Below are 662 nucleotides of genomic sequence, written 5' to 3'. Positions count from 1 at the left end.
TCAGTGTCACATGATCCTTCAGAAATCTCTCTAATATACAGATTTGCTGCTCAAGAAACATTTATGATTATTATCAATGTTAAAAACAGTTGTGCTGCTTAATATTTTTGTGGAAACCATTATAATTTTTTTCAGGATTCTTTGACAGAAACAGCATTTAGTTGAAATTGAATATTTTGTAACATTATCTCCAAAAAAAAAACGTTTAGCATACATTACTTGTTATTGCAGTTAGGTGCTATTATTATGCCAAAGATTATTAAAGATATATCCCAGAACTCTCCCTACATCTTATTTACTCGTGTCAAAAACTATTTCTAATTAATATCCAATTATTTATGGGTTTAAATATCTCAAAGTGTCTGAATTCTGTATCGAATATTATTCTCATAGAGTCAGTGTTATACATTGTAAAATCATTCAGGGATGTTTTAGACTCAAAGGCCCAAGAATAAGAGACTGCATTAGCCAATGAAGTTAAACGTAATGAGAATGAAGACAGAACGAGGCGTTTATTCTGGCGCTCCTGGGGAACTGAAGCTCTGCCAGAATAGATTCCCAGTGTTTTTGAAAGTGTCTGGAAAAAGCCCATTTCCTCGGCTTCTCTCGGCTCGTTCTGCTCCGTCTCTAATATTGACTCATGTCGACATTCAGGAATGGCA

The sequence above is a fragment of the Rhinichthys klamathensis genome, unplaced genomic scaffold, assembly GCF_029890125.1.
Source record: "Rhinichthys klamathensis goyatoka isolate OS25496 unplaced genomic scaffold, OSU_Roscu_1.1 h1tg000575l_1, whole genome shotgun sequence".
NCBI lineage: Eukaryota > Metazoa > Chordata > Actinopteri > Cypriniformes > Leuciscidae > Rhinichthys > Rhinichthys klamathensis.
This window is presented reverse-complemented; position numbering follows the sequence as displayed.